The sequence below is a fragment of the Manacus candei genome, unplaced genomic scaffold (assembly GCF_025592945.1).
Source record: "Manacus candei isolate 608988 ecotype Guabito, Panama unplaced genomic scaffold, ASM2559294v1 h1tg000070l, whole genome shotgun sequence".
In the NCBI taxonomy this organism is placed as follows: domain Eukaryota; kingdom Metazoa; phylum Chordata; class Aves; order Passeriformes; family Pipridae; genus Manacus; species Manacus candei.
This window is the reverse complement of record NW_026138118.1, coordinates 1,966,408-1,985,798: the sequence shown is the minus strand read 5'-3', so window position 1 is coordinate 1,985,798 and position 19,391 is coordinate 1,966,408. Positions and strand designations below refer to the sequence as shown.

Genomic DNA, 19,391 nt, shown 5'->3' with positions numbered 1-19,391 from the left:
GCCCCGTTTTTTCTCTCTTTCATTTCAGGTCACAACAAGCAGCACCAAAAGAGGATGAAATCCTTTCCCCTCAGGAGGTAAATCCCACTGGGAAGCATCACCTGGCATGGCCAGGCTGCTCAGACCACAGCTGGATTTTACTTATTTTATTATTTTTTGTCTTTCTTTCAACCCTCAGTTCTGTCTCTCAAGCAGCAAGAGCAGCTCCAGAGCCTGAAAAACCTCGTGATGGGGCTGATTGCTGGGGGTTGATCAGCACAGCCCAGTGACTGGGGGGAAAGGAGAAAAGACCTCCAGATTTGAGGGAGAAATGGTTGTTTTGCTATTTCTTTATTTTTCTGACATGGATTTATTGAAGGTTTCTGAGAGCTGCTTGTGAGGGCACCCAGGGCAAGCCCTGCACGGCCAGGCAGTGCCAGGGGATGTGGGATGAGCCAGGTCCTGGTGCCTGGCTGTACCTCGGGATGGAAATGATGATTTTAATTAAGCAGCTCTGCCGGGAGGAGGGTTCTGGCCTCTCAGGATGCTGGATCTCGAAGCCCAGGGATGCTACAGGATCATGGGATGAGGGGATGCTTCACGTCGGGGGGGTCCAGGGCTGGACCACTGCAGAGCCGGAGCGCTGCCCGCTCGATCCATGGGGACCGCGGATGCTCAGAGCGCTGTGCCAGGACCCGGCATGCACCTGGCAAAGGCAGCTCTGCCGCCATTTCCACTCTTCTCCATCCCCTTGGAAACACGGCAGGAATTTGCCCTCCTGCCCTTTCCTCCGGCCCATCACCTGGGGCTGGAGCCCGGGGAATTCCCCGCTCCCGGGACGATGTGCCGGGGGCGGAGGATGGTGTGAGCGGACGCACACGTGTTGCGCATCCATGTGCCCCGCCACCCCCGCACGGGAAGCGCACGGGATGCCCGTGCCAGCGCCAAACTCACCCCGGTACCCGCACCCGGAGCGGGGAGAGGGCCGTGTCGCCCAGCCCGGCCGGGGCAGCAGCAGGACCTGCCCTCAGCCCGCAGCGCTGGGGCCAGCGGAGCCACCGGGAGCTGCCGCGAGGTTTGGACACCCCCTTCTCCTTCAAATTAATGGCTGTGCCGTGAAGAAAATTGAAGCCATTATTCTTCGCTCGCATCCTTTATACCCACCAACTTCAACCACTTGACATGCTAATCACAAGCTAACGAGGGAGGGAGGCGATTTCCCACGTCAGACCTGCAATCCAGCGCATCTGGCAGCCGGGGTGGGGAGCACCTCCGTGTAGGGGGCACTGGCACCCCAACAGCAGCACCTCGTTCCCAGCACCAGTCCTTCCCACCAGCAGCACCCCAAAAAACAGCCCCCTCAGCCCACTGGAAGCCCCCCGTGGCTGGTGTCACCCCAGGTTGTCCTTGTCCCCCGTTCCCAGACAGGGAAATGGTGTGGGGAGCATCTCGGTGCTGGCACCCAATACCATCACCCCTGCTGCTGTATGGTCCCTTCCCACCAGCAGCACCCCAACAAACAGCCCCTTCAGCCCAGCTGAAGCCCCCCGTGGCTGGTGTACCACAGCTGTCATTGTCCCCCACTCTGGAGCAGGCAGGGTGGGGAGCAAATTGGTGTCAGAGGACAATGACACCCCAATACTGTCATCCCTGCTGCCACACTGGCCCTTCCCTGATGCTGCACCAGCCCTTCCCACTGGCAGGGCTCTGAAAACAACCCCTTTAGCCCAGCTGAAGGCCCCCCATGGCTGGTGTCACCCCAGCTCTCCTTGTTCCCCACTCTGCCATCCCAGGGAGCATCTTGGTGTCAGGGGCACTGACACCCCAGTACTGCACTGCTGCTGCCACACCAGCCCTTCCCATCAACAAGCACCCCAACAAACAGCCCCTTTAAACATTACTGAAACCCCCTGTGGCTGATGTCACCCCGGATTGTCCTTGTCCTCCACTCTGGGACAGCCAACGTGGGTAGCAGCCACCAACACCCCAGTACCATCACCCCGATGCCACACTGGCCCTTCCCTCCAGCAAACAGCCCCTTTAGCCCCATTGAAGCCCCCCAGGGCTGGCATGACCCCAGACTGTCCTTGTCCCCCACCCCAGAACAGCCAGGGCGGGGGCACAGGGCAATGCCAACGCCCCCCAGGGCCACCCCTCCACGGGCAGCCCGTGCTGTGCCACGTCCCCACCGCAGGATCAGCCTCAGCGCCGGCAGCGGGGGCGGTTGGAGCCCAGCTGGAGCACCAGACCACCCCTGCTTTTCCCAGAGGAACAGCCAGGCCCTTGGAAGATATTTCCACACACTCCCCCCCTATTTATGTGTCGTTCCCCCCCCCCCCTCCATCCTCCTTCCGCTCCACCATGTGCTCCAGGGTCCAGCTGAGCCCTGACGCACTCATTGCACCCCCCCTGCCCATCCAGGGCTGGATCCATCCCAGCCGCCAGCCGGGCAGAAAGCTCTGGAGTCCATTAACATTCCCCGGAGCGATCTAATCCCCCTCTCTGCCCTGGCTCTGGCTTTCACTTGGTTTTAATCAAGCCCAGCCTGGCGCCTCTTAAATAAGGGGGGCGGATGGCACCCAGCTCCCCGCGTGGCACATGGGTGCTGCTGGCCCTGGGGTGGGTGCCAGGGAGGAGGGGGCAGCCGAGGGCAGGGTGTTCACAGGGGTCTCCACTCTCCGGTAATTTTAAAAGGCGTTTTGGAGCCGGAGGAGCTGAGCTCAGCAGAGCTGGGGCCAGCAAAGCCAGGGAATAAAAGCACAGGCGGCTGCAGGGTTGTTATTAATATTTGCTGGATGGTGATGGGAAGGGGGGCTCGGCACCGAGGGGAAAAGGCAGGCTGGGATCCCTGGGAAGGGAGGGGGGATTCAGTAGCTGGGTGCCTGGGTTCCTTCCTGGCACCCCAGAGATGGGTGGGAGGTGCAGGATCAGTGCCAGAACTCCTGGGGCGCCGGTGGGGTGGGAGGTGATGCTTCCCACACTGACACCCCTAAAGCAAAGCACTGGGGCTCAGCTGGGGCATCCTGGGGGGAGGCAGGATCCTCCCTCCCCCCCTGGGGTGGGGGCACACAGGGCATCTCCCCCGGAGACCAGGAGGGTGCAGGGAGGACACCCAGGACAAGGAAGTGCAGGGTGGGCACCCAGGACAAGGAGGATGCAGGATGGGCACCACCCAGGATCAGGATGGTGCAGGGTGGGCACCCAGGACAAGGAGGATGCAGGGTGGGCACCCAGGACCAGGATGGTGTAGGGAGGACACCCAGAGCATCTCCTCTGGGGACCAGAAGGTGCAGGGGGAACACCTGAGTGACTCAGCTTCCAGGGGCTTCTCCACACTTCTGCTGCAAAGGGAGCAGGAGTTGAGAGGGCAGAGGCCCCATGGGGGTCCTGGATGAGACCCCCTGGAAAAGGGGATGTTGGCCCCCCAATTGGGATGGGGAGCTCCGTGGGGTCACAATGGCCTTGCCCAGCAGGAAGGAGCCTGGAGCGATGCCGGATTCCCCCCAGGCTTTCAGTGGGGCTGGATGGGAGGGTCTGGGGATGCTGGGAAGGGGAGCCACGAGGCAGCACATGGAATTTTGGGGGGCAACGTGTGATCCGAAGCGTTTGTTTTTTCCGGGGGCCCCGGGTGCGAGTTATCAGCGGCGGCAGAAGCGCGGTGCTTCCCGGCCGGGAGTGCGCGCCGGCTCCTCGGGGAGGGATTAAGGGGATTATATTATTATTTGTTATCACTGAGGGGGGGAGAAAAAAAAAAGAAGAAACCTCCATTGCTGGGAACTCTGCCTAATCGGAGCACAGATTAGCTTCCTGCCTCCTCCTGACCGGGGTGGGGGCCCGGGGGGGCTCCCCAGTGTCTGTCCCGCTGGGACTGGGAGCACAGCGGGGTCACACGAGGCTCTGGGGTCCCCAAGGAGCTGCCTCGCCCTTGAGCCACATGTGGGGCCAGTTTTTGGATGTGCCAGTTCCTGCCCAAAGCAGTTGGCAGAGGGAGTGGCAGCTCCTTTTCCAGTCTCCCTCGGGATTGGGGGGATCATGACCCTCATCCAGGCACAGTGTCACCCCGTCCTGGGAGATGTCCCCGTGGTTCACTGCAGATGCTCTGCCTCGGGGATGGTGAGAGCCACCTCAAAGGCTCCTGGTGAGGGACAGCTCATGGCCACGGTTCTCCATCTCCTCCAGCCATGCTGGGCGGATCTTGGGAAGTTTGGGGGGATCTTGGGAGGTTTGGAAGGGGCTGGAGCTCAGCTTGGCAGCACAGGCAGGGAGTTTGTGCCTCCCTCAGCACTGGGATGAGGGTGATGCCTCCAGTGACACCCCAGCATCCTCAGAGGACGGGGACAAGCTCAGCCCTGCCTGGCTCAGACTCAGGAGGAGTGATGGGGAAAGGGGTGGCTCGATGGGATGACATGCCCTGGGGTGACATTCCCTGGGGTGACATGTCATGTGGATGCAGGGGATGGAGGCTGGGCTGGGGTGTCACAGGGCACGCTGGCACGTGAAGACACAAGTGACACCCATCCAGTCAGCCCCAGTTTGGGCTGGCAGAGGGGCAGGAGGATGAGGGGGGTCCAGCTGACCCACATACCCATGAACAGCAAATTTTGGGGTTCCCCTCTGACAGTGGGGTCACGAGCCCCATCCTATCCCTGCGTGTCCTGTGCTGCTCCCTGCCCATCCTGAGCATCCCCTGCCCAGGTCTCTCTGGTGGGCTGGGGACAGAGATGCCTTGGAATACCTGGCACAGAGGTGCCACCCCTGCCCTGCTCCATGGATCCAGGGTGTCACACACATGGCAGACATGTGGGACCACCCTGAGTGCTCCAGGAGCCAGTGCAGCCATCTCAGTACACCCAGCTGGTTTTTTCCCCCTCTTTTAAGCCCACATCTCCATCTGCAGGGCCAGGAGCCCCCCAAGACCAGCCTTGCACAGGCACATCTTGAATTTTCCTTGCCAGAACCCCAAGTACCCAGCAAGCAGAGGCCCAGCCAGGTTCAAACGTGGGGTGCAGGCACTGAGGCAGCCCCTCTCCCATTTTCCCTTGCCTGGAGCGACGCCAAAGCCACCACTCCACCTCAGAGAGCCCATCACTAGAGCCCCTTCCACACCCCCATCCGCTGATGGACCCACGATTTCCTTTAGTCTTTTATTTACACTTTATTGCTCTTGTTTTTGCACCGGCAAAGCGCTGCTGGAGAGCACAGAAATCCTTCAGATCTCGGCTGGCAGCAGAGCTCTGCCTAATCATAGTCATTATCTGGAAGCAGGTAATGGGCATCTTTCCCATGTTAATTTGAAAACAGAATCAGCGAGAGCAGGACACCGGGGACGGAGCGTGTTCCCGGCACCCACTGCTCCCTCTGGATGATTTTTGGGTGGCTCCTGCAGATGCTGGGAGGGGGTGGGCTTGGGATGGGGGAACACACCAACCCCAGGCACAACCACGTGCCAAGCCTCGTGGCTCAATAAATCAGCCAGGAAAAGGGCTGCTGGCCGGAATCCCGCACGGATGGAGCCTGTCCTTGCTGCCACAGCAATAAAATCCCCCGGCCTTGTTTTTTTGGCGCCGAGGAGGATGATGGTGGCTCTCCCTCCTCCCCGCGCCGCCGTCAGAACTTGCCCCCGTGGCTGGGTCCTTCGCTAACAAGGACTCGTCCCTTTTATCCCCAGCGGCAGGAGGGGATGGGGATGGAGGTGAGAGGCGAGGATTTCTCCCGGGGCCGGGAGGGGAAGGCTGGGTGGCGTTGGAGTTTCGTTTGCTGAGATACCATTAACGAGTGAGCAAAGGTTGCGGAGTCTCCATGGAGACAAGACAGCAAGAGAAGGGAGCGGGTGTGCGCTGGGTGAGAGCTGATTAGTAAATGTCAGCGGCGCAGCCACTGCCCGCGCCACGCTGGCGCGGGGACCCGGCGGGCAGCGGGTGCCCCCGGGCACCCCCCACGCCCCGGGCACCTCCTGTGCATCCCAGACACCCTGGGCGTCCCGGCCATCCCGTGTACCCCCGGTATTCCATGTGTCCTGCCCGTCCTGTGTGCCCCGTCGCATCCCGGGTTACCCTGGGTGTCCCATGTACCCCCTCCGTCCCAGGTACCCCGTTTATCCTGTGTGCCCCCTTGCATCCCGGGTGTCCTGTGCATCCTCTGTGTCGTGGGCACCCCAGGCACTCCGTGTGTCCTTGCATCCCAGTCACCCTGGGCACCCCATCCATCCTGTGTGCACCACTTCATCCTGGGCATCCCGCGTGTCCTGGGCATCCCAGGTACCCTGGGCACTCCGTGTGTCTTGTGTGTCCCAGGCACTCTGGGCACCCCATTCCTCCCCTGTGCCCCATTCCATCCCAGGTATCCCGTGCATCCCATGACCCTTGTGCATCCCAGGCACCTCGTCCATCCTGTTGGCCCCATTCCATCCCAGGTATCCCACGTGTCCTGTGCATCCCAGATAACCTGGCCACTCTGTTCATCCTGTGTCCCCCATCACATTCTGGGTATCCCATGAATCCCACACCTCCCTGGCCTCTCCATGTGTCCTGTGCATCCCAGGTACCCTGGGCACTCCATCCATCCCTGTGGCCCGTTGCATCCCAGGTACCCCATGCACTCCTGGCCACCACGAGTGTCCTGGGTATGGCAGGTCCCCCGTGCATCCCATGCATCCCATTTGCCCTCTGTATCCTGGGAACCCTGTTCATCCCACGGGCCCCACTGCATCCTTGTGCACCCTGCATCCCAGGCACCTCGGATACCCCGTGTACCCGGTGCATCCCACATGCCCCACACATCTCTGGGGCCCAGCCAGGTGCCCCACACACCCTGTGCATCCCACACACCCAGGTCTATGGGAAGCAGGGATGGAGGAGAAACCTGACTGAGTGTTTCCAAAGCATCCTCACAGCTCTGGTGCTGACAGCCCTGGCTCCTTTCCCACAGGGATGCAGCTGTGCCTGCTGGGATAGGGGCAGTTGGCCAGGGAAGGGACATCCAAGGCTGCAACAAGCTGCCATCTCCTCCCTCCCGTGGAGAATGTCCCCTCTCCATCCCCGGATCGCACAGAGAAAGGATGAGGCTGGACCTGCTGGATCCCACCTCGTTTTTGGCAGAATCCAAGCCCAGGCTGAGGGAAGCGGGGTTGGGGTGAGGCACCAATCTGTGCCAGGGTCTGTCTGGGGTTATCAGAGGCTTGGACACGGCTGGAGCCCACCTGGGAGGGAGGCAGGAGGCAGGAGCAGCCTGGCTGCCCTTCCCCATGCCCTGGGGAATCATTTACCTCCAGCAAAACGCAGGGAAGCACCTGGCAGGCGGGAGCATCAGGGAAAAAGGTGTCGGGGGGCACCGCGGTGGGGAGGGGGGGCTGGATCCTGCAGTTTAGCAGGTTTTATTCGGCAGCTATAAACAGAGCAGGAGAGATAAAGGTTGCAGTGCAGATACAGATTAGGTGGGTCCCTTGAGGCTGTGACACCTTGAGATAGAGGCAGATCTTCTTCAAGGGAACAGGCTCGCTGGCAGCTTGGAAAACATGGAGCTGAGCGGCCTCCAGCAGCACCTCAGCCCCTGGTTTGCACCCACAGGGGAGAACTGGGGGTCCTGGGGCAGTATGGGGGTGCTGGGGCAGTATCCCATGTACCCCATTCATCCCTTGTGCCCCTCTGCATCCCAGGTACCACGTGCATCCCATGTGTCCTGTGTATCCTGAGTACCCTGGGCACCCTCTCCCTCCTGTGTGCACAGTTTCATCCCGGGTATCCTGTGCATCCCAGGCGCCCCATGTGTCCTGTGAATTCCAGATCCCCCATGCATCCCATGTGTCCTCAGAATCCCAGGCACCCCAGGCATCCCATGCACCCCAGGTACTCCATGTGTCCGTGCATCCCAGGCACCCTCTGTGTCCCATTTCCTCCTGCTTGGATGCAGCAGGATGGGGGCACCGGGAAGTGCTGAGCATCGCACCCAGCTGGTCGTGCATGGAGGGAATGATGCAAAACGGGCAAGAAATAGCAGTTTCAACACGTGTGTGCGTCCATCTCTCCCAGGAGGATCCAAAAGGAGGGTGGCAGTGGCAGAGAGACCCCCAGAGCGGGCACAGGCTGTGCCACAGGGCAGATAGCATGGACAGGATGGGCAGGGACCCCTGGGATGCTGGCTGTGCCATCACAGCTCCGACATGGATTTGTTTGCTTCCCGGTGGGTGATTTACTCCCTGCAGTTTGGTTTAAAGCAGGAGCACACAGCACAGGACAGACAGATGTCCATGCCCTTCATCCCGCTCCCTCTTCTGCCTCTGTGGGTACAAAGGAACCTGATGCTCCGGGTGGATGATCAGGCAGGGAGGAAGGATTTGGTGTGCCAGGTGTGCCAGCAGAGGTGTGGAATGCTGTGTGGTGGGATTTCTGATCAAACCTCTGCTCCTGCACTCCCTGGAGGGGGGCATCCCTCTGCTGAGGGCCAGCATGAGCCACAGGATGCTCCTGCCCCATCCCTGGGAGTGCTCATGGCCAGGTTGGGCAGGGCTTGGAGCCACCTGGGCTGGTGGAAGGTGAAGGGAGGGTGGAACAAGATGAGCTTTAAGATCCCTTCCAACCCAAGCCATTCCAGGATCCTGATTCTGTGCTGCCGAGGTCACCCCAGCTCAGGGCCGGGCAGGGAACGGGGCTTTTCCGAGCCCTGGCGTGACCCCCACCTGCTGCAATGGCCCTGTGGGATTGGGATGCAGGGCGGTAGAACCTGGCCCCATGTCCCCACCAGCCCTGGTCGTTAATCCAGGCTCCTTTAATCCCTGATTCCAGGCCGTGGGGGGAAATCCAGGCAGGAGCCAAAATCAGCGTCCCCCGGATGCTTCCAGTGGCCATCGCCCCTGCACAGGCACACAGGAGGGCAGGGGGGGGCTGTCCCCATGGCCCCCAGCTCTGGGGACCCCCACATCCTGGTTTGGGAGCTGGAGGTGGCTGGGAACCCCCCACCCTCCCCCAGGGGCTGGAGATGGATGAGGGGCTGGGGACAACCCACTCTCATTTGGGGACTGGAAGTGGATGGGGGGGCTGGAGACCCCCGGGGCTGGGAACCCCTCCACCCTCATTAGGGGGCTGGAGGTCAATAAGGGGCTGGGGACCCCCCATCCTCATTTGAGGGCTGGAGGTAGATGGGGGGCTGGAGACCCCCAGGGCTCAGGACCCCCCTCCCTCATTAGAGGGCGGTAGGTGGGCGAAGGGCTGCAGACCCCCCCGGGTTTGCAGCCGCCAGGCTCCCCTCCCACTGCCCACCCCAGCACTGTCCCCATTCCTTGCACTTCCTGCCACCCTCCCATCTCTCCCCAAGCCCCCCCCAGAACCCCCATCCCTTCACCCCTTCTCCTGCCCCCTAGCCCCCTCCCCACACTCCTGACCCCACGGCTCCCGCCCCCTATTCCAAATCCCCAATCTCAGACCCCCCACTCTCCCCGTGGCCCCGCCCTGGAGTGACACCCCCGCTCCCCCAGGTGGAACTTTCCTCGCAGGGCGGGAGACCATAGAGGCGAGAGGCGACACCAACGGAGAGCCCTCTGAGGGGGGTGCGGAAGACACACACATCCCTTTCCTCCAAAGAGGCCTGTAAGGATACCGAGCTCTATCCAAACACAAACAAACATTTTTAAAACGTTGCGGCTGTGCACAGCGCCGCGATTCTCTCTTCCTCTGGAAGTTGTCCCCAAGCCGCCCGGGGCTCCCCCCGCCTCTCCCCCTTCATGGTCCACCCCTCCCTGTTTACTCTCTTTGCGCGGCCACCCTGGGTGCGGTTCCTGGGCTGCGCCAATAGCGTACGCAAATGGCGTAGGGAGGCTTTGATGGACAGGCGCGCTCGGCCAATAGCGCGGCAGCGTCGCCGAGCGCTCAGCCAATGGCGCGGCGTTCCGGCGGCCCGGGGGAGGCGGGGCGAGGCTCCGCCAGGGAAGGGAGGGGGAGCCGTGGAATGGCGGACGGGCGGGCCGGCCCGCCCTGGTGGTAGCGAGCCCGGGAGCCCCGAGGGGACAGCCGCGGACAGGGTGAGTGCAGGAGAGGCGAGCGGTGCCTCGCCGAGCCCCCCGGACTTCCTCTTGCCCGGGGGAGAGAGGCAGAGGCGCTGGGGTGGGCCGCTAGGCCCTTGCCAAATAGTGAGCTATTCGGGTGAGGCGGGCAGTGTTTCCTGCCACATAGTGAGCCCTGCCAGCTGTGGTCGCGGGCGGGGGGTTTTGGAGGGTCAGTCCCGGTCTAGGGCTCCATCCCCGCGCTGACACTTGTGCAGCCCCTCCCGGGGGCCGTGCCTGGCTGCGGGGTGTGTGCCCCGGCCGGGTTGTAGGGGGTGCTGGGGTGTAGCGAGGGTCCTGCCCCGCCGGTGGGCAGAGCCCGGTGCTGGGTGAGGGAAGTGCCGCCTGCGGGGCTCTCCCCAGGCCTGGCCGGTGTCTGCTGTCCTGGGGCCGGCACCGAGCTCTGGGATAGCCGGGAATGCCCGGGGACTCGGGGAGCAAGGGGGTGCCGCCGGGCCCCCTCTGTAGGGGAGCAGTGGGGCCGTGCCGGGGGAGCAGAGGGGGGTCCCCTCTCTTCCAGGCGTTTGCTGCCTGGGTTTGACATCGGTGCTGGTGCAAACGTGTGTGTGCCGGTGTGCAAAGTCTGCCGGGGCTGGACCTGCGTGCCCTTGTTGGTGCCAGTTCTGGTGGTCGCACTCGAGGGTGTTGCTGGGAAGGAAACTTCTCCTTCCTCCTGCCCCACTCCTGGGTGCACCCCTGGGTCTGTCTGGGAATGCCTTAAGGATGTGTCCAAGCCCCTTGGCTGTTAACTGTCCACACAGCACTTAAAACCTTAAACTGCTTGGGGTGACACCCTGTGGGTGCTGGAGAATGCTTTGGGAAATGTTGTGGGTTTTTTTCCTGAAAAAAGGCTTGGGATATAGTTGGGTAGTTTGATCAAGTGCACCAACCTCTTAGTGACCTCAGCTCATATTTCTGGAAAGAAATAAGTTATTAGGGAATGTCCTTGGGGTTGTAACTCACCAGCATTTAAGTGTGCTGGGGTTACTTTGGGATACAAATAATCTGGAGAAAGGTAAAGATTGCAGCTTCTCCTTGTTAGCTGTTATTTGACCTCTAGGACCTTCCTGCAGCAGCATTTTTTATTTCCCTGTCAGAGTTTCACATTTGGCCCTTGCTGTTTTACTTTCTTTAGTAGCAACAGCAAGAATTGGGCACCTCTGAATGGGTCAGAGCACTGGTGGGGCTGTTTGATGTCTTAATGCCAGGAGTTCAGCACAAGGAAACACTGGAAGTCTTAAATCTCTCGGCACTGCAGGTGTTGGTGGACGTGAAATTATATTAATAATGATAAAAAAAAAATCCCAAAAACTTCTAGTAAGTACATCAGCTGCAGGCAGGGTCATAACTGATGGAGCCCTCTGTAACCCTCACCCTGGTGTGTCCTTCCCAAGGAATCGTGAGGTGAAGAAGTTGAAACCAAAAGATGTTGGAAGCCAGTTGGTGTGTGTGTGTGGGGGGGGTGTGCTTCCCTGAGGTAAAACTGATGCAAAACATTGCTTTTATAGAATCATGGAATGGTTTGGGTTGGAAGGGACCTTCCAGCCCATCTCATTCCACCCCCTGCCGTGGGCAGGGGCAGCTTCCACGAGACCAGTACTTCCCATAAAGCGGGATTTCCCTGAGGCTTGGTGCACTCGCTCACGTGAGGGAGGGGAATGGTTGTGCAGTTACGTTTTCCCCCCGTTTTCAACATCTGCAGAATCAGTTGCTGCTTGAACACTGCAGGAATCCCCAAACCCTGCCTTGCGACACTTCTCGTCCCCGTTTGTCCCCTGCTGACCTTGAGTGGGGCTTTGCCATAGAAACCAACTCGGAGTTTAATCCCAAACTTTAGTTAAAAAACAAACCAGGGCCAACATCTCCCCACGGAAAACACAACCAGTGTGTCCGTGGAGAGGCTTTGAAACCCCCCCCTCACACCCACAGCTGAGGAGGGGCTTTATCCAACCGGGGTGGGGCACAAAGTTCTGTGCCCTTTTTTGAGGGGTTTTGTTGTTAAGGAATGTGCTTGAAAACGTGAAGTTTGAGTGACAGAGCGTGACCTGAGCTTTCAAGACCTGCCTAAGGCTGATCTTGGCTTAAACTGGGGTTGTCAGTGCTGTCCCTTGGTGGGGATCAAACTTCCTGGGATTTACCTTCCAAAGCATCGATTTCTGCTTGGCTAAAAAGCCTGGAGGAGCGGGTTTAGCAGCTCCCTGTGCAGCCCACCTGAGACAAGGTGAAGCCTTGCTGTGCTTTATAATTGTGATTTGTAAGAGGATAAACTTCCAGGGGTGAACTCAATGTCAACTTTTTTTCCTAAACTCTGTATTTTCAATGGTTTTAAAAAGAGATGTGGTATTTCTTTATCTGTCTGGTAACAAGTTCAAAAAGTAAATGCCCCAAATTCCTTTTTTTTTTATTATTTAAAGCAATAAAACCTTTCTGATGGCCCGTGCCAGTGTAAAACTGCTTTCCCTATGAATAACATGACACATCACACAGAAATGGTGTATTTTTTTTTTTTTTAAGTTACAGCTCAGAAGGTATTTGCAGGCAGTGATTCATGACAGAGAATACAACCTTTCTGATCAGTCCCAACCCAGTTTCTCAGCGTGCTTTGAATATATCTCATTCTTCAGGGCTGGTCTAGGAAAAGTTGATTTCATTCACCAAGGTTAGATAATCGTGGCGTGTGGGTGGAGGGGTTAAAACTTCAGTGGTTGCCTCATATGCATAAAGTTACAGCAACAAATCCCTCCCCTGGGTTTATTTATTTATTTATTTATTTATTTATTAATATTTTTGACGTGCTAGGAGAACAAAGAAAGCTGGTGGGATTAATGTTTTTCACAAAATCAGGTTTTCTTTTGACAGATTATAACAAGGAAGATTTCAGCAAGTGTAAGGCTGGGCTTTAATCCTTTTAGATAGTTTCTCTCTGTGGGTTTTCTGGACTCGAAATGTTTAATAACTTTAAATGCAGGGGTTTGGGTTTGCCTCTGCTGGGTTTGATGCCGAGCCCTTGGTCATTCAGCTGAGCAGAATACGTTGCTCATGAGTCAGTCACAAACCAGGAAAGGGATTGAATAGGGACTGTGTTCGCATGTGCTGTGGATAAAGTTCCTGCTGTCCCAGTACAGAATGGGACACTGGCAAAAAACCCTGCCAAGAGCTCCCTCTGAGGGTTCCAACAGCCACAACGGGCCCTGTCCAATGGCTCAGCGCTGCCCTCGCTCCTTTGTACAGTTTCTAAAGCACAGGAGACAAACCAAAAGTGACACTTCCACTGTGTGGAAAACCCAGGAAAGCAAAAATGCAACTATTTTTTTTTTTTCCCAGCCTGTCTTCTGGTGTGTTACTGTTTTCAGCAACGCTCTCGCTGAAATGGGATCTGTAGTAAGAAATTTGTGTATTTGAGTGTTTATTCTCACTGTGCAAGGATAAATATTTGTGAGATCAGGGCCTTAGTTACCGCAGATTAACATTTATTTAAATACTTTAGGTATTTATAAACACGGGATTTAAAAAAAGGCATGTGGCAGTGGCTTCTGGGTAATAAGCAAATGACTGCTCAGAACAGAACCACCCCGGTGACATTTACTTCCTTTTGTATTTTTGCAACTCTGTGTAATAAAAAGACATGCTGGTTCTTTTTTTGGGGAGGGGAAGCAGATCAGGCTTCACTGCAAAGGATGTGCTTGCTAGAAGGTGATCAGCTCCCGGCCCGATTCTCATTTATGTAACATTTCTTCTTCCATCTGAAGGTCTGCAGGATATTTTTTTCCCTGCCTGGGAGGCAGTGGGAGGGGAGGGCCCTTCCCAAAAGAACTGAAATGTGCATTTCCACGTGTTTGGGTTGGTTTTTTTTTTTGTTGAGGCCATGCAAAGTGTTAATCACATTCTCCATCCCGAGCTCGCCTTCCCTGCAGTAATGAGCCTGGGAAATAGCTCCTCTAGATCCTACCCTAATTCCTGAAATCGCAGGAAAGCTTTCTGGTGTTAGGTTGCTGCTGGAGAAGTGGTGGAGCTCAAATATCTCAAGTATGCATCTGCCAGGGGCTTTGATGAAGGAATTTAAAGCACCAAGGAATCTCGATGGGTCTCTCCCTAATGGCTCAGTGGTGACCTGCTCTGTTCCTTCAGTGCCTTCTGTGTCCCCTCCTCTCCCCCAGCAGTGTCCCAGACTGTTTTTGGGGAGGAGCAGTGGTTTAAGGGGTGCTGTGATGAGTGAGGAAGGCAGGGGTGACGCCTGTGGGGCAGCAGCAGTTGATGCTTGTTCTTGAGGGCTGAAAGTTCTGCCTGGGAGGCTGTTGCTGCACCACTGCTTCAGGTGAGCTGCTCCCAAATCACTGGGGGTTTGGGAGGTTTGGATTCTCCTGCACTGGAGTTTGTGAGGTTGGATTCTCCTTCCTGTTGGAAGTTGTGCAGGGCCCAGACTGGGTTGGACACAAAGAACTGATCACTAAAAAAGTCTGTTCTTACTGCTGCTGTAAATCAAACCCTAAACCATGAGTTTATTAGTTTGGTTTCTGCTAAAAGTGCTCCATGAGAACCGAGAGCCTCTGTTGTGTTTGATCACAGAATCCCAGAATGGTTTGGGTTGGGAAAAACCTTAAAGCCCATCTTTTCAAACCCCCTGCCATGGGCAGGGACACCTTCCACTATCTCACGTTGCTCCAAACCCTGTCCAGCCTGGCCTTCAGAATACAGCCTGATGATAACCTTCTCAGAAAGACTTGTTTCATATGAATGGTGATAAATTTATTGAACAACCCCCTTATGCAGGAAAGCCACACATAGATTTGAGATTAAAATCCCCTAATTGTCAAGTGAAGGGCATAAAATGAAGCATCTTTTCCCTAGTGTGTGATAAAAAATGGGATTTGCTGCCCCAGGGTCTCACGGATTCACTGTTAGATGAGTTCAGGAATCGAGGAGACCAGTTTATGGAAGTTAAATCCGTAAAGGACAATTAAATGAGAGTGTTTGTTTCCACATGGTCTTAAGGTGCCAGTGGGATGCTGCAGCATGGAGCAGGAGAGCGGGGAGAGCTGTGCTTGCCTTGTTCCCATGCTCATTTCTTGGTGCATCTGATCCCTGGCCACAGTGGAGAGAGGACTCTGGATTATCTGGAGGCTGGATGACCCAGTGTGGATGTCCTTTAATTCCTGTGACTTGTCTCGTTCATTCATTTCCGATGACCTGCCTCTTCCGAGCCTCCATTTCTCCCCACTCATCAAACTGGGCTAATGACTCTGACCTTTTGTTTGGAAAGCAAAAGGAAAAGGATCAACAAAATACTGGAGCTTATTTACTATCATTACTGAAATGATGAGCAATGCCACTTTGCGGCACTTCAAAGAGGCTGCGCTCATAAGATGCTGGAAATCCCCTGAGAGAGAAAATGTTTCAGATGGAAAAGGAGGAGGGGGGGAATATTCCTCACGTTCTCCTCTCCTAAGTGTGCTCTCCTGCAAGGCATGGAGGTAAAAACGTCCCTCCAGCCCTCTCCCCTCCCAGCTGGGCTGTTTAAAGTAGCGCTGACAAGATTTGCTGGTTTCGGTGAAAGCCAGACTCGTTTGTGTCACTGCTCCGAGTTCTGCATAAATTGTTCCCATGCTGTGGAGTTGTGCAAAGTACTTTTGTTGACCTATTGTATTACCCCTAATAAGATTGAATGTGGTTTTAATTTCTCATTTCCTCTTTCTCTGGATGCCCTTTTCCTACTACTCAGAGTCTTGCTTCGAGTCTCTCTATAGCGAAAAGTCTCTTTCTGTCGCTCAAAGAATGAGCGATGCTTTGCTTTTCAGAGCTCTCCACACTGGAGGGCTTTAAGTGGCATTCAGAGGAGACTATCAGCCACAATATCTGATGTATTGGTGTGGCTGCAGTTCATGCATGGAGTGCAAAAAATGGGATTTAATTGGGAGGGAGGGGGAATAGCGGCCTTGGCTGAATGGATGGGTGAAAGTTCCCCGACCACCCCTTAGCCCAGCAAATAGTTGGTTGAGTGCTTGCCAGAGCGGAAGCGAGTTCCCTTTCAGGCACCCTGCCTTTGTCACCGTAAGAAAAAGCACACACACTCTCATGGGTTTGGCCTTGCAGCTGCAAAAAAAAAAAAAAAGGAAAAAAAAAAAAAACAACAACCCAACCAGGCAAGAGAGAACCGAGCACACACCCAGATCCTGTTCTTTCAATACCAGCAGCTGCAGAGCCGGTGCTTTGCTGGAGGAAGGCGTAGAGCTGTAAACACAGCTTGTGGAAAACCTTTACCTTCTGTCTAGGGCAGCATGAAATCACTGGCCACTTCCCTTCTGGAAGCTAAATTAAAAACGGCTGTAATTAACTTCGACAAAATAGCCTTTTGGTTGCTATTGAGGATTCAATATTGTATCAAGGAGGTTACATCTAGGGGCTGGCTCCACATGAGAGGTTTCCATAAAGCAGCTTATTATAGACCTTGTGGTAAGCTTGGATAGAAGGGGCTGCATCCATAGAATCCCTAATACGATCTAATCTGTCTTCTCCCAAAAAGATCAGTTCGGTAGAGAGATGATTTCCCCCTCTACTCCAGTACCTGGAGTATTTCATCCAGCTCTGGCTTCCCAAACACAAGAAGTATGTGGAGCTGCAGGAGAGAGTCCAGAGGAGGCCATGGAGATGCTCCAAGGATTGGAGCCCCTCTACTCTGGAGCCAGGCTGGGAGAGCTGGGAGTGTTGACCTGGAGCAGAGAAGGCTCCAGGGAGACCTGAGAACCCCTTGCAGGGCCTAAAGGGGCTCCAGGAGAGCTGGAGAGGGACTGGGGACAAGGGATGGAGGGACAGGACACAGGGAATGGCTTCCCACTGTCAGAGAGCAGGGTTAGATGGGATATTGGAAAGGAATTGTTCCCTGTGAGGGTGGGCAGGCCCTGGCACAGGTTGCCCAGAGAAGCTGTGGCTGCCCCTGGATCCCTGGAAGTGTTCAAGGCCAGGTTGGACGGGACTTGGAGCAGCTTGGGCTAGTGAAAGGTGTCCCTGCCCATGGCAGGGATGGAACAAGATGAGCTTTAAGGTCCCTTCCAGGCAAAACCGTTCTGGGATTTTATGGTTTCAAACACTCTGAAATAGTTTTGGACGGTTCAGAGCCCGGAGTTTGCACTGGAGATTACATAAGGTGAGATCACTGCTGGGCTCAGAACATGCAAAATGGAAACAACTACAGCTTAAACCGAGTATTTTTCTGCCTGTCCCAGGGAGATTTCACAGGCATCTGTCACCACAGCCAAGCTGAAACCTGACCCTGCTCTGTCAGACCAGGGGGGCCGATCGAAACAGCGGGGCCTTGCTGGAGTCTGCTGGAAGGTTGTTCGGTCCTGCTGGCTGCAGGGATGGAGAAAGTGAGTCCAAGGATTGTCATGCTGTTGAGCAAAACCAGAGGGGAGCTACTCACAGCTTCCTGCAGCTCTGCCTGCAAATCCCAAATGGCAGCCCGGGATCATGTGCCGAGCCCGTGCGTTGCACAGATGGTGTGTGCACACAACAACGTTGGATTTGGTGGTTTTGTGGGATCACCTCACTGGGCACCCCCATGAAGGAGCTGGGGAATCCCAGACATGGAGCAGGCCCCTTCTCCCCCAGGCCTGCATCCTCTTGCCACATTTGGACAGGACAGATTGTAGGCACGGGGAAGAACTGCCTGGAAAACCCCAGATACGTGGTGACTTTGGTACTGGTGTGGGGGGATCACAGTAGTGCCACTTGACTCCTGAGATCCAGGATGGATCCCAGAAGCGTGTTCAGGCTCTTTATGTGGCATCATGTGTATATATTTATTTATTCCCTCCACAATAGAAAACCTCTGTGTTATTTTGACTTTATAAAAACCACTCATAACCATTTTAATTTAAGCGCCCAAGGCTACTCTCTTGTTTTTTGTGACCGAAATCCCAGCAGATATAACACTTCTGGAAAATATCAGGGAGTCAATGTCTTTTTTTTTTTTTCCTCCCCTCATGTCAAAGGTTAACTTAAAATATTAATGCTGCAAAGATTCATTTAAGATATGAAAACTGTTCAGGCAAGAATACATGTACATATTGTAATTACTTCCTTTTTCTTACAATTAAAGTAATTGGATTATATTTAATGAGCTATTTACATTTAATAATTAAGAAAAGACTTATCTTTCCAGTATTCCCCAAGTGCAGCAGAAGGGTGGGGGCACTCAGAGCTGTGATATAATTATCTAGGCGTGAGTGGAAACCGAAAGAGCAGTTGAGCTCTATAGAAAACACTTGGAACTGGTTTGTTCCTACTCTTTCATTAATCAAAATAGTTTAGTGTGTGGCAAAGAAGGGAAGGCTGAGCTTAGCTGCAAATGAGACAGAGTTTATCTGCTGAAAAGGAAGGTTAAAATATGCTCGAACTTAAGGGATAAGTCATTTGGGGGGGAAAAAAAACCACCCCACTCCCTCTCTTTCCGTATTAATTACTGAGTGCTGCCCGGGAACGGGAATGTGCTGATGTATTGTGAGTTGTGCTTTGTTAGAGCGACAGGCACAAGCCTTCCCTCGCTGAGGAGGCTGCTGGGAAGGAGAGGAAGCAAACCCGCTCTCCTCATTAGCGGGAATTCAGCCCGGGGTTGAGCCAGTCAGTGCTGTTTGCTCCGGGAGCTGGGCTGTGGGTCTGCGCAGGCATTCTCACAGCCAGAGGGCTGAATTCCTGCAGGACCTCCACAGGCAGCCATGGGGAAGGACACAGCTTGTCTTCTCCACCTAAATTGTGTCCTTCTCCTCAAGACCTTTTTGAAGTGAATTCGGTGCTGTTACGGACTTTAAGCCTTGGAAAATTCTGCTCCGCTCAGGTGAGACCCACCTGCAGAGCTGCCTCCAGCTCGGCACAGGAAGGACGTGGAGCTGTTGGAGTGAGCCCAGAGGAGGCCATGGAGATGCTCCAGGGTGGAGCCCCTCTGCTCTGGAGCCAGGCCAGGAGAGCTGGGGATGTTCACCTGGAGGAGAGAAGACTCATGGGAGAGCTGAGAGCCCCTGGCAGGGCCTAAAGGGGCTCCAGGAGAGCTGGAGAGGGACTGGGGACAAGGGATGGAGGGACAGGACACAGGGAATGGCTTCAAACTGAAAGAGTAGGTTTGAGTTAAATTTTGGGAAGGAATTGTTCCCTGTGAGGGTGGGGAGGCCCTGGCACAGGTTGGCCAGAGAAGCTGTGGCTGCCCCTGGATCCCTGGGAGTGTGCAAGGCCAGGTTGGATGGGACTTGGAGCAACCTGGGATGGTGGAAGGTGTCCTTGCCCATGGCAGGAGGATGGAACAAGATGAGTTTTAGTGTCCTTTCAAACTGAAACCATTCCAGGATTCTAGGACTGAAACCTGCCCGCTGCCCAGGCACCTCCCCACCCA

General features: G+C 55.6%; 1 protein-coding gene across 2 annotated transcripts in view; it reads left to right on the top strand.

Moving 5' to 3' along the window:
- The first annotated feature begins 9,875 nt into the window (after positions 1–9,875).
- The window catches only part of WASF2 (WASP family member 2), a 31,908-nt gene continuing 22,392 nt past the window's right edge, over positions 9,876–19,391 (top strand). The window contains exon 1 of one of the 2 annotated variants that reach the window (XM_051807187.1): positions 9,876–9,991. The gene's annotated coding sequence lies outside the window, so the exon portion shown is untranslated. The remainder of the gene's footprint in view (positions 9,992–19,391) is intronic. The other variant, XM_051807188.1, reaches the window with a different exon arrangement.